General features: G+C 42.6%; 1 long non-coding RNA gene across 3 annotated transcripts in view; it reads right to left on the bottom strand.

Moving 5' to 3' along the window:
* Window positions 1-13123, bottom strand: part of LOC106993488 (uncharacterized) — a 75216-nt gene that overhangs the window by 32904 nt on the left and 29189 nt on the right. For 2 of the 3 annotated variants that reach the window (XR_013412324.1, XR_013412322.1), the window contains one exon: window positions 7145-8104. This is a non-coding gene — a long non-coding RNA (uncharacterized LOC106993488). Of the gene's footprint in view, window positions 1-1285; window positions 1404-7144; window positions 8105-13123 lie in introns of those variants that run through there. The other variant, XR_013412323.1, reaches the window with a different exon arrangement.

Consider the following 13123-nt stretch of genomic DNA (forward strand, 5'->3'; position numbering starts at 1 on the left):
ATATATCTATGACTTGCGTGTTCTTTACATCGCCTGCTTTATTTTCAAACCTGTCAACAGGCCTCTGAAAAGGTTGCACACATGAGCAAAGGTCTGGGCAGCTCCAGGAAGGACAGAAGCAGCCACAGGCTGGGCAGGAGGGGGAAGGCCTGGGGTGGCAGCCCAGCTACAGCAGGGCAGGCACTCAGACCTGGGAGATTGAGTCAGGAGACCATGGACTTCCCATTTTGGGGGTTTTGTCTCATCAAAACAAAAACAAGGCATATGTTTTTCTGCCCTGAGATCCTATCTGGTTGGATTAGAAAGCTGGCTATAAATCTGAGATGGACCACATCCTTACTGAACTATATCAAGTTTCTTAATAAAGCAAAAGGCCTAGAAGCATTTGAGAGTGAACACTGTTTTTTTCTAACAGAGACATAAGCCAGCAACAAGCAGTTTATTGTTGTTGTTCAGTTGCCAAGTGGGTGATTCAATTAAAATAGGAGCTACATCAGACCTGTCTGCATGAGCCCACAGCATTGCTATTTGTAAAGGGGCCCTACTTCTCGGACTTACATCATTGCTATTTTTTTTTTTCAAGATTGTTTTAAGGTCTCTATAAGAAGACTCACAGGTTGAGATTTGCCTATCGCATTGTCCTGACAAAGACCAGACAGTCAGACTGAGGCTGTCTCTGAATATGGATGTTGTGCCAATCATTGTTTCTAAGCTGACAAGTCAATTCAATCTAACAATGGAATTCAAGATAACGAAAGCCAGAATATCAGAATAGAAGAGGATCTTGGGAGTTACAAGGTACGACTCCTTCATTTGAAGCTGAGGAAAGTGAGGACCAATGACTTTGCTAGACTGGGACTTGAAAGCAGAATTATTAGGGCTCTTTCCGGTGGATTACACATACCCACGGGCTCCCTGGCATCTTGAAATAGAACCTGGTTCAGGAACTTCATGTTGAAACAGATAAATGTGTAACACGGTGGGAGAGAGGAAAATCCGGGTGCTATAGATGGGAAGAACAGTATTGTGGGCTCTCATATCTACACGTGTCCTCTCAAATTAGAGAAGTAGCCTCCAGAATTTCTTTCACCCATAGACCATGTGGAGAATTCACAGTCTCTGATGGGCTCTACAAAAAATTTTTAGAGGAGGCAGGGCCTGGTGGCTAACACTTGAAATTCCAGCACTTTGGGAGACTGAGGCGAGCAAATCACAAAGTCAAGAGATAGAGACCATCCTGGACAACATGGTGAAATCCCATCTCTGCTAAAAATATAAAAATTACCTGGGTGTGTTGACGGGTGCCTGCAGTCCCAGCTACTTTGGAGGCTGAGGCAGGAGAATCACTTGAACGTGGGAGGTGGAAGTTGCAGTAAGCCAAGATCGCACCACTGCACTCCAGCCTGGCAACAGAGCGAGACTTCGTCTCAATAAAATAAAATAAAATAAAATAAAATAAAATAAAATAAAATAAAATAAAACCTAGAGGCAAAAAAGCAAGATAATCCAGGAACTAGTGAGTAATGCAGAGGAAACGTTCCCTTTCTGGTGGACACTAATGCACTCTTCAAATATTTCAATGTAACAGGATTCTAAGTTGGAAGTTTTAATTGAAGTATCATGATTTAATAAATATCAGATACAGAAATATCCAAAAAGCCACACAATAATGATTTCACATTTCATGATCCTCTCTTTGGCAAAGCCTGCACTATGAATACCTCACAACCCTCAAAGAGTGTGGCATGGGAGGGTATCTGTTCCTCCCCTCAAGTCTCTTAGGAGGAGGCTCAGGGGATGACTCAGGAGTCTGTTATATGTCCCCTTGCAGGTAGAGGAGTGATGCGGACTGGTGCCCTTCGCTCACCCTTACAATGTGAGGGATGGCCTGGTAAGGGGGAGATGATGGTGTTAGGCAGCTTACTCCCCTGGAGTTTGTTAAGATGATGTACTCAGAGTGTTCAAGGACCAGATGGAGGCCACATTGGGGAGCCGGCGTTGGGGTGGTCGGCACAGGTTTCCAGGGGCTAACGAGAAGATATGTGACCACTAGAGTGGAGAGCATCGCAGTATCCGAGGGTCTGAAGGTAAAAGACCACCAGGGAGCCGAGAAGCCTTATAAGAAAACCAGAAGAAAGCACCAGACTGCAACTGTTCCCAAGCTTGTTGAGCTCTGAGCCAGCTGTCTTTGGTTGGGCTTCCTGGGAACGTTGTCTGAAATAGGGATTCTTGTGAAGTGGTTTACTGGGGGAGTGCTCTCAGCAAAGCAGAATAAAAGGGAGAGATGCAAAACAAGGATGTGGCCTCTGTTAGAGGCTAGCCCCTGACTTGTCCCACAGCAAGCTCTGGTCTGTCCTGGAGAAATGGGGCCAGGCTTTTACCTCCCGGTCAGTTGGTCATTGACTGCTGAGTGCAATGTGGGGGAAGGAGAGGAAGCAGTGGGGGAGAAAGTTGGGGAGTTAGATAGGGAGGTGAAGGGCCATGACTCAGAAAAGGTGGCTTCCATTTGGTCAAAGGGAAATTCTCCCAAAAGGGGGACAACTATGAGCCATTAGCAGCCAATATTCACAGCACTTCATGGGCGGGGACCTGGGAGGAACATCAGCACATTCGCTGTAACAGCTTCATGCCTGTCAGTGAAGAGCTTTTTATTAATAGTTCTCCTTACATTTCCTTGCTCCCCACTCTTCCCAATCCCCTGAGGCTCAGAAACAGTGCCCATGCGCTATAATAGGCCTGGCTAGAGTTAGGGTATAAGTCTTCACTTTGAATGAAATGGAATGCTTTGACTATCACATAGGAATGAACATTTTTAAATGTTTTACTTTAATATTATACACATATAGAAAAGGACACATATCACAAGCATACAGCTCAATAAGTGTTCGCAGACCACACCTGTGTGACAATCCCCACCATCAATAAAGAGAAATTCACCAGCAACCCAGATGCCTTCACACTCCTTTCCTGTCACTCTCCTCTCACCTCTGCCACATGATAACTGATAGAGTAATTGTCTAACAGCACACATTCATTTTGCCTGTTTGTAGTTTTTCTATAAATGGAATCTTACAATATGTACACTTCTGTGACTGGCTTCTTTCAACATTATGTTTATGAGAGTCATCCATATTTTTGCACATTCTCGTAGATTACACCTTCTATGTATAGTATTCATTTGAATGACTGTACCTAAATTTATTTATCCATTCCACTGCTGATAGAAATTTGAGTAGTTTGCAGTTTGGAGTTATCACATATAGTGTGAAAATTTTAATACATGGCATGTAGTAAATCTGTGTACACATTTCTGTACATAGGCCCTGGGATTAACAGACTCATAGGCACCTTGGAGTTAATAAGATCATTTTCGATTATTTATATGTGTGTGTGCATGTGTGTGTATTTTAGTAAATACTGCCCAACAATTTTCAAACGTGGCTGTAACATTTATAATCCCACCAGCAGTGATGAGAGTTCTAGTTGCTTTAGACCCTTGTTAATGCTCGGTATTTTCTGTCTTGTTCATTTTAGCTAGCACTGGATATTGTTAATTACTGAACGGAGCTTATGTATGACATAAGTGCTTGAGTGCTTGCAGTTGCGTAAGAGTGATCAGAATGGTCTGAAAGTCTTTCTGCATTTTCATATGAGGACAAAGGAAGGCCTGTCTGCAAACAAGCAAGTTTAAAGGGACTAGGAGAAACAAAAGCAAAGTTATTTTTATAATTATGTGCTTGTAAGTCCTTCCATTCGGCCTACTGGTAACATTGAGACAATGTCATCATCCTCTTCCTCATCATTGTTATTTATGTTATTTTAATTTTATTTTTATTACTATTGATTTTTACCAAAGCACGGAGACTTTCTATGAAAGATGATGAAATTTTTGTACTCTTGAGCTTCCTTGTCTTGATGAAACCTAGGATTTTGACATATCTGAAGCTCAAGTTTATAACTAATGCTTTCACTCTCAAACTGATATCAAAAATCATTTCTTACTACCACGGGGGCTAGGAGGATAGTTTTCATAACAGATAAAGACAAGAACTAGATCATTATCTCCTTGCTCGTCATGGGAAAGAGAAGAGATAAAAGAAAAAAAAGATTTTTTTCAAACTCCTTCACACCCATCTCACCTCCCCTTCCCCATTTCCCAAAGGAACACACACAAAATAGCTCATTCCCTGATCTCCACTTAGGAGACCAGCCTGGACAAAGTGTTTCCCTCCAGGACACACATAGGTCCTCCTTTGTAAGAAGTGGGGCACACACACCACTGCTGGACAACATGGGCCTTCAAGATAATTGGTCCCTGGATGGGTTTCTGGAAAGCAAACCAAGTCTTTTGTTATTTTGTCCCACATTTTTGTCCAGCCAGTTGTTTTTTGAGAGAGTAAGGGGTATAAGGAAGTTGGGTCACTGAGGAAGGCTCTTGTTTGGGGAATTTTCACCAAACATGTCATTTTCTAATTGGGGCTATTTGCTGTGGTCTTTCTGCCTGACTGTCTGCTTCCAGTGAAGGTTATAATTAACAAACAGCAGCAGTGTTTCCATCCCAAACTCATCCTGTGGTTTCTCTGACTCATCCTAATGAACTATGGCCCCTCGAAGTGAAGGTTATTATTTTTTTTCCTTCCTGAAAAATACATTGCGGTGATGGCCGTAATTGAAACTGCTGAATGGTAAAATGCAATTTGTTGCTCATTTTTTAAAAAATGTTATATTAAAAAGCAGAAGAGGTGAAGTCAAATGCTGTTTATCTGTATGCTGTGTATGTACTCATGTATTTTATTTGAGACCTTTATTTTTAAAATTGTAACAATATTGGTGGCCATATGGCAAAATTACCCAAATGTTTAATTGAAAAGAGACTAATTGTCATGCAAATATATTACTGCCAGACAAGCTAACAAGAATAATGAAAAATGAAGTACATTAGAGGATACCTGGAAATGTTGATTTTGTGATACAGGAAAGTGGCTGAAAGAGTTCTTACTGGGGAGGGAGTGATTTATCCTATTTAGCTTAAGTGGAAGTGAGGAATGCCAAAGGTTTGTAATAGCCTCTGTGGTTCTCTTTACTAGTATAACTCCTGCTCAGAAGGGCTTATCTGTGACAGGATGAGTTTTTACTTAAAGGGACAGTGGCTGGCTGCTTGCCATTCACTAAAGATTCCACCACACCTGGAAGAAGAAGAGAAATACACCTCCTACTATTCAAACCTTGGGGAAATTCTCTGCTTCTCAGATGAGCAGAAGTCAGATTGGGAAGGGACCTTGAGGAAAATGTACCTGGAAGCATTTCAGAAGGAAAGGGGGCTTTCTTCAGAGACAGCACCAGGAAAACAGGCATAGACTTGGATGCTGAGCAAATCACCCAGGATCTCCTAAATATATTTGTGTCTGACCACAAGCCTACTGAAACAGAGCCTGCAGGGTAAGGCCAAGGCCCTGTGATTCTGATGTGCACCCACATTTGAGAATCAGTGATTCTAGTTAAACTCCTTCGTTTCAGAGTCCAGGTCTGTAAGATTCAAGAAAGTAAATTCCTCACCAGGGATCAGCAAGTGGTTAGTGACAAGGGAGTGTCTATGACTGCCTTCTGGGTGCTTTTCTTGCATTAGGTCCTGTGATGGTTAATATTGAGTGTCAACTTGATTGGATTGAAGGATGCAAAGTACTGATCCTGGGAGTGTCTGTGAGGGTATCGCCAAAGGAGATTAACATTTGAGTCAGTGGGCTGGGAGAGGCAGACCCACCCTCAGTCTGAGTGGGCACCATGTACTCAGCCACCAGCATGGCTAAAATATAAAGCAGGCAGAGCGTGAAAAGACTAGACTGGCCTAGTTTCCCAGCCTACATCTTTCTCCCATGTGGATGCTTCCTGCCCTCGAACATCCAACTCCAAGTTCTTCAGTTTTAGGACTCGGACTGGCTTTCCTTGCTCCTCAGCTTGCAGATTGCCTGTTGTGGGACCCTGTGATTATGTGAGTTAATACTAAATAAACTCCCCTTTATATGTATATCTGTATGTATATTACATACATATTATATGTACATTTAATAGATTATATGTACATTTAACAGATTATATGTACATATAATATACATTTATATGTATATTAGTTCTGTTCCTCTAGAGAACCCTGACTAACACAAATCCCTTACCTTCAAAAGGTTGTCTGGGCTAGGGGTGATGGCTCATGTCTATGATCTCAGCACTTTGGGAAGCCAAGGTGGGTGGGTTGACTGAGCCCAGGAGCTTGAGACTAGCTGGGGCAACATGGTGAAACCCTGCCTTTCCAAAAAAAGTAAAAATAAAAAATTAGCCAGGCATGGTGGTGTGCACCAGTAGTCCCAGCTACTGAGGAGGTTAAGGCAGGAGGATTGCTTGAGCCCAGAAATTGAGGCTGTGGTGAGCTGTGATCTGGAGTGCCACTGCTCTCCATCCTGGGCAACAGAGCCAGACCCTGTCTCAACAACAACAACAACAACAAAACCAAGATTGTCTGCTGTGTGACAAGGAGTTTACCTCTCCGAACTTCATTGTCCCCATTTGTAAAATAAGGATAATAAGAACTACCAAACGAAGATTTCAAAAAAACATAATGAAAGGTTTTGAAAATTATAAAAGCAAGGTAAACAGAAAGTATTACTCTTATTATTTATACCGATAGTCTCATGTTTATACAAATTATATGGGCATACATAGGAATCCCAGAAAAAAAGAGCAATTAAAAAGTCTATCAGCACACGAGATCCCTTAAAGCATTCGCGTCTCCCCAGAAAACACATAAGCAGGACTTCAGGAGACAATTAATGTAAGCCCTAGAGGGACTGGGCTAGGGACCTACCAAATTATTCCCTTAGCTGTTGATCACTTTTTTGCCTCCTTCACCCTAACCCTCAGGCTACTTTGGTTTGTTGTTCTGTTTAGTAATTTAATGATGGTTAAAGCTGCTGTGATCACTCATCCATCCTGAGCCTCTCCCACTTCATATTGTAAGCTCCCTGGAAATGAAGACCACTTTCTCAATTCTTCAGAAAACTGCCCACCCCTAACATAATATCCCATGAATGATGGATGATTAATAAGTGATTCTAGAAACATGGAGCTAGAAGAAGACTCTGAGATCCATTCATTCAATAGTTTAACAAGTTTTTATTGAGTGTCCACGATGCACCAGACACTTTTCTAGGATCTGAGATTAAGGAGGCGATCAAGAAAAAAGCTGTCCCCTGCCCCCTGATGCTCAGTTTCTAGTGGGTGAGAGAGTCAATCTATAAATCAGTAAAGAAAGCATAAATAAATGAAGCATTGGGTAATGCTAAGGGTTATGAAACAAACGGCAGCAGGATCAAGAGCTGAGAGTTGGGGAACATAGGTTGGTTTAGCCAGTAATGTCTCTGGGAAGGGGAACACTGGAGCACAATCTGAGTGGGCTGAGGACTGGGTCACACGGTGATTCAGGGGTAAAACAGTCCAAGTAGAGGGAACAGAAGTGCCATGCCCTAAGACAGAAGTGAGCTTGGTGCATTACAGTGACAGTGCAGAACCCAGGGCAGAGGTAAGATGCCCAAGACAGGCAGGAAGGCTGACAGCCAAAATAAGATGCTGGAGTTGACTCCCAGAGTGAAGGGATGCAGTCATCCGAGGGTGTTGAGGCAGGAGGTGAACAAATGTGATGCACTTTTAACATTAGTCTAACTGCCATGGTGAATAAGAGTGGAAGTAGAAAACCAGTCTGGACGTTTTTGCGGAGAGGAATGATGGTGGTTTTGATGCGGGCGGAGGTAGCAAGTCAGGTCATAGCTGAAAGGGGACTCTAATATTTGTAGAATGTCTCCAAGGGTCAGAGATGCTTTCCTGTGCTCCTCAGAAGAGCTCAGGGCTGCAAGGAGTTGTGGAAGGGAAGGTCCAGGGGTCTCCAGCATCTGGCTCCTACCCAAACAGTTCAGCCTCACCTGCCTCACCATGGGCCTTCCCAGCAGCCCTACCCCATGCATCTGGCTCTGTTGACGAGTCATTTGTTAACACCCTGCCCTTCTATGCCACATCATTTTTAGTAATAATCATGAATGAAAAGAATACTAATAATGACCTAGGAGGAAACAGAGAAAATTTGCTTTCAGTCAATTTCACATATAGAAAATCATGCTCTTAAATAAGAAAATAAAATTAAAGTATGAGAGAAAATAAATATTACAGTACAAAAAGGGAGAAAAAGCACAGCTATTTCTTCAAAAGTTTTATACTTACCTAACAGTTTTGAAATGTGATTCTTTGGTTGCAGTGGAATATAATAATATGTCATATAAATGACTCTCCAGTAACTAATAAGAACATTTAAATAAAACAGAAGTGTCTATAAAGAGCACAATTTAGATGACTAGCTATACTGCTGATGTAATGCTGTTTGTTTTTTCTAGCTTTGCTCTTCAGTTTTAAAACAATAATATTTTAAAAAGAATAAATTTAAGTTTTGCAGATACTATCCCATTTTAGTAAGTTATTTCATAGTTTAAACTCACATGAATATGTATAGACATATGAACACATATATAGATATTACACCTTACAGTTTATAGTGTTTCAATGTTTTAAAATTTTAAACAAATAAAAATTCCAAGTGGTCACAAAGAATGGCAATATATGCAAATGTAGCTCTATTTCTTCTCTCTGTTCATTGCACAATTGTTATTTATTTTGAAACTACTGTTTAAATGCAGGAAAATGTAGTTCTGCAGGGCCTGGAGACAGGAGCTGCACTAGGAGTGCTTGAAGGATTCTAAACAATTACAAACTCACTGACAAGCAAACACGTTCAGGGAAATGTGTGATGGGGTGGCTGCCTAACTGTGAGCTTTTCAAATAAACCTCCATGTAAATTACAACGTTTTTTAAAGGATAATTAATAAACTAGGATATGTTTAAGTTTATATATTATGAAAACTCAGCAGCAGCCACAGAAATTGTTGAGAACTCAGACCAGCAAAATATTTTTTGGTAGGGTATTTTGTCACTGAGTGATCAAAAGTAACAGGCAGACTTTCGGTGAGTTTTAGGGGTTTTGAATTTCCTACCAACAATGCATCCCCCTTCTTGCCTGAATCTAGGGTAGAAGGCTGCCAGTGCTCAGTGGGTGTTATGCCACCAGTTCTAAGTAAGGTGTCCTCGGCATTGCCCTGGGCACGAAGAGTCAGAAAACCTCCATCTAGCCCAGTCCTCTTGCCCACATGAGGAACCTGAGGTCAGGTGGCTTATATGACTCTCAGGGTGAGATGCATTCACGGAAGGAAACCAGAGCAAGGGCCTCCAGGCCTCTGGAGGAGGGGAGGTGCCGGGGGAGGTCCGTGATTACATGACTTGGAACACAGCAGGTTCTGCTCATGCAGGCAGGGCACCCTCAGCATATCCCCGGGGCCCAGGCAATAATAGAAAGAGGGACGCTGAGCCTGAGGCTATGGAGAGGTGGACAGCACAGGTCCAGTCTAGACAGAGCCACAACTCAGCTTTGACCAATAGTCGCTATGCAGGAAAGCAGACAAGTGATGCCAAGTCTTCTGCTTTTTCTAGACAAACCAAAGAATCTTTCTCCTTCTTTGGCACAAAATCTCCAGAGTTTTATATTTTGGCAAATAATTTAAATTACTTGAACAGAAGCAAGAAGGGAGGGAGGGAAAGAGGGAGGCAGGGAGTAGGGGGAGAGAGAAAGAAAACCCCTAGGCCCGCCGCCTCTGCATGCTGGGTGTGGCCAGGCACTGCAGCCTCACCACCTCTGTGCTGATAGTTAGCTACCAGACAAACACAGGTTTAGTCTGCAGCTCCTACATCAAAGGGTAGTGACGTCTCCTTAGGTAGTGGAAAGTTGTGCAAAAGGCAAATAAATCTCAGGCCCCCAAATCACTCAAGCCCAACTGCTTAGGGCAAATCTGCCTCCCATTCTATTTCAAAGTCACCCCTATGCTCACTGAGATAAACGCACATCTGATTGCTTCATTTGGAGAGGCTGATCAGAAGCTCAAAAGAATGCAACCATTTGTCTCTTACCTACCTATGACCTGGGCGCCCCTGCTCCACTTGGAGTTGTCCCTCCTTTGCCTCAAGTTGTCCCACCTTTTTGGACTGAACCATTGTACATCTTACACATATTGACTGCTGTCTCATATCTCCCTACAATGTATAAAGCCAAGCTGTGCCCCGACCACCTTGGGCACATGTCGTCAGGACCTCCTGAGGCTGTGTGACAGGTGTATGTCCTTAACCTGGCAAAATAAACTTGCTAAATTAACTAAGACCTGTCTAGATTTTCAGGGTTCACAGTTGGAGACTCTATACTCCTTTACTGCACTAGTTTGAGCTCCTTCAGGCCGACACTAGACATTTGGTTCCATGTTGAGGGAAGGGCACAGACCCCTTCATGTCTGAGGAAAGGCGGGTGCTGAGCCTTGCCAGTCTCATCATCCGAGGACTTGTACTCTGCTTCGGTGTCTCGCTCCTGCTGTCTCTGCCATCAGTGACAGACACAGCTAACACTGCGACAGAGCCAGGGAGCTAACAGGCTTACTTCAAGGGGCTAACCTGGGCTGCCAAGAACAATTTCGCCCTATAACCTGTCAGGAGCAGACAAGGCTGCTGGAAGCTCGTGTAACTTTTCATCACACGCCATTTTGAAATAACTCTGTTCCACGGGGAAAACCTTCAACAGACTTTTCTTTGTAAACAGACTTGATGATAAAGACATGCTAAGTCCTAAAACCCAGAGGCTGTCAAGGATTTTACAATCTACCAATTTTGTCTTATCTCCTGGGCACTGTGGAGTTGAACAGAAACTAGAACTAAGTGCTAAATTCACTAGACATCTGCCAGCATCCGTCCATCACAAATGGGAGGGCCTCCTTGCCAAGTGGGCCACTCTCTCTGGTATAGAGAAAGATTGAAAGTTGTTATGAATGTTACCTAAAGATGTCAAAAAGAACTGGGTTACACATGTTTCCGTTTTCTGCTCTTACCTTCTCAGAAGTGAAATGCAGAAGCACACCTATTGATCATCTAAATTTTTAAAAAATGATAATTCACACACACATTTGTACTCAGAAGTCCAGGCAAAGAAAGATCAACATGTTTAGAACACTTACCTTCAGGCAGTGGAGTAAGAAATAATATATTTTTTCTTTTTGTATAGTTGTATTTTATAAAAGTTCTATGGTGGATATTTATTACTTTAATCATAAGGGGAAAAGCAATCAATAAAAACTATGAAAGAATGAGCATTCATGGTATATTAGTCTGCCAGGGCTGCCATAACTAAGTACCACAAACAGAGTGGCTTAGAAGAGCAGACATTTATTCTTTTACAATCCTGAAAGCCATAAGTTTGAAATTAAGGTATTGGCAAAGTCGTCCATTCTAGATCCTCTGAGAGAAAATCTATTCTGTGCTTCCCTCCTAACCTGTGGTGGTTGCAGGCAAGCCTTGGTGTTTCTTGACTGATAGGTGCCTCCCTTCAGTCTCTGCCTCATTCCTCACATGGTATTCTATCTGTGTCTCTCTGTGTCTTTATACAGCTCTCTTATAAGGCCCACCCCAATTCGGTATGACCTCGTCTGAACTTACGTCACTAACTTACGTCTGCAGAGACCCTATTTCCAAATCGGGTCATATTCTGAGGTTCTGGGTGGACATAATTTTGGGGATGGTGAAACACTATACAACCCAGTACCTATGCTTACAAAGTAGATGAACACCCCTGCGGATATTTAGATCCCCATTGACCCTGTTAAGCCTTAATTCCTGAAAGTAGAGTTTCAGCTCCCAGGAGCACGTGGCCCACCTCCTCCTCAGTCTCTGCTCTGGATGACGATTGGGGCCAGTGCAGGACCAAGGGGTATAGACCAACAACATGACCCACAAGGGCCACATCCAGTCCTGGTAGAGCCATGGGCCCCAGAGCCGTGGTGGGGCCCTGGGTGATGCTGAAAATCCTGAGGATCACACGCCTCCCTCACACAGTGTTATGCCTTTGCAAGTGCGTGGGCATGCTCTTAGGATTAACCAATTACAGTGTGAAGTGTGACAGTCACGCATTTTCTCCCTGAGTAGTACTGAAAGTAAAACTCCTGTCATGTGTGAGTCTGAGAAACATGTGATGACAAAAAGATTTCTTGTAGTCAACAAGGTTGGAAATCACCATACTTCATCTTTTTCTAGAGCAGGTTTCTTTTGGGATGAGAAGCTTTTATTGGGATGTAGCGTGTCTTGTGTATTATGTCTTATGTGACAGGCACCATGTACAGCACTTTGGGTCCATGTTTCTCGTAATCTTCAAATCAAACCCAAGAGGCAATCATCCCGTCTTTTAGATGAGGAAACAGGCTCAGAGAGATTAGACAATCACAGAGAGGCCCAAATCACAAAGCTGGGAACCAGCAGAGACGAGATTTGAATTTGAAGGTAAATGTTTCTAAGACTTACACTGTAGTGCTATTGACTGAAGTGTGTTGTTAACACTCTCTTTAGCACTGGTTAAGCCATCAGAGACCTACACCCTGAGACCATGTTGCTGTGCTCCCCACAGAATTTATTGTCATTCAGGAACACATCAGGGCTGTGGCCTCCAGGAGGAACTCTTTAATTGCCTTAGTAAACCCACTTCTTTTTTATGTGCAGATGCCACAGTGAACACCTTCCACTACGTCTCTCTATGCCCAGTGCCTGAAGCCCAGGGGAGACCTTCTTTAGGAGCCAAGTAACAGGAAGAGCTTGGCTCCCTCTAAATAATTGGTGTATTTTCTCCCTACAGGCCAAAGGAATGGGGTAATCATTTGCCCAGGACTGTATTTTCTGTCCTCAAATCTGTCAGCTCAATCATAGTACTCTGGTTTAATTACCTTATAATCTGAATTTCTGCAATAAGATCCCCAGCTTGTACCCCAGGACCTAACCTACTTTTTCAATATTTAATTTTTTTGCCTCAAGTTTTAATTGATAACTTATTATTGTATTGTGTATTTTTGCTGATATCCTCCAGATATCTTTTTTGTTTGATTTTTTGGTCTTGTTGTTTTTATATTAGTGTGGTTCTTACGCAGTAGGGGAAAAGGACTGTGGAGTCACTGAC

This window comes from Macaca mulatta, chromosome 1 (assembly GCF_049350105.2).
Source record: "Macaca mulatta isolate MMU2019108-1 chromosome 1, T2T-MMU8v2.0, whole genome shotgun sequence".
Taxonomy (NCBI): Eukaryota; Metazoa; Chordata; class Mammalia; order Primates; family Cercopithecidae; genus Macaca; species Macaca mulatta.